Source organism: Arachis duranensis, chromosome 3, assembly GCF_000817695.3.
Source record: "Arachis duranensis cultivar V14167 chromosome 3, aradu.V14167.gnm2.J7QH, whole genome shotgun sequence".
NCBI lineage: Eukaryota > Viridiplantae > Streptophyta > Magnoliopsida > Fabales > Fabaceae > Arachis > Arachis duranensis.
The window spans coordinates 41,237,074-41,238,208 of NC_029774.3; positions in this window are offsets into that span (position 1 = coordinate 41,237,074).

A 1,135-nucleotide genomic window follows, 5' to 3' on the forward strand; every position below is an offset into this window, starting at 1 on the left:
TCTTCCCCATAAACCCCACCTACCTTCAAATTCAACATCTCTTTCCCACCCAAACCCACCCTAAATGACCGAACCCACACACCTCTCCCTCTCCTCCATATCTTCTTCTTCTTCTTCTATTCTTTTTTCTTTTGCTCGAGGGTAAGCAATATTCTAAGTTTGGTGTGGTAAAAGCATAGCTTTTTTTGTTTTTCCATAACCATTTATGGCACCTAAGGCCAGAGAAACCTCTAGAAAGAGGAAAGGGAAGACAAAAGCTTACACCTCTAAGTTATGGGAGATGGAGAGATTTATCTCAAGGGTCCATAACTCAGTAGTAGAGCATTTGACTGCACATCAAGAGAGCCCACTCATGGACCTCAACAAGAGCATGAGGAATTCCCTCATCAAGAAATTCCTGAGATACCTCAGGGGATACATTTTCCTCCACACAATTATTGGAAGCAACTAAGGATAGGAGCACCAAAATCACTAGGGATCAAGCAACAGAGGCAAGGAAGAGACATAGAGGAGCTCAAGGACACCATTGGTCCTTCAAGAATATGGTGCCACCATCACTAAGGTGGACTCATTCCTTAACTTCCTTGTTCTTATCTCTCTGTTTTTCAACTTTATGCTTTATGTTTGTCTATGTTTTGAGTCTCTACTACATGATCATTAGTATTTAGTAACTATGTCTCAATGCAATGAATAATTCCATGAATCCTTCACCTTTCTTAAATGAAAAATGTTTTTAATACAAAAGAACAAGAAGTACATGAGTTTCGAATTCATCCTTGAAATTAGTTTAATTATATTGATGTGGTGACAATACTTTTTGTTCTCTGAATGAATGCTTGAACAGTGCATATTTTTGACCTTGTTATTTATGAATGTTAAAATTGTTGGCTCTTGAAAGAATGATGAACAAGAGAAATGTTGTTGATCATCTGAAAAATTATAAAATTGATTCTTGAAGCAAGAAAAAGCAGTGAAGAACAAAGCTTGCGAAAAAAAAAGAAGTGGCGAAAAAAATTTAAAGAAAGAAAAAGCAAAAACAAGCAAAAAAAGCCAATAGCCCTTAAAACCAAAAGGCAAGGGTAAAAAGGATCCAAGGCTTTGAGCATCAATGGATAGGAGGGCCCAAGGAAATAAA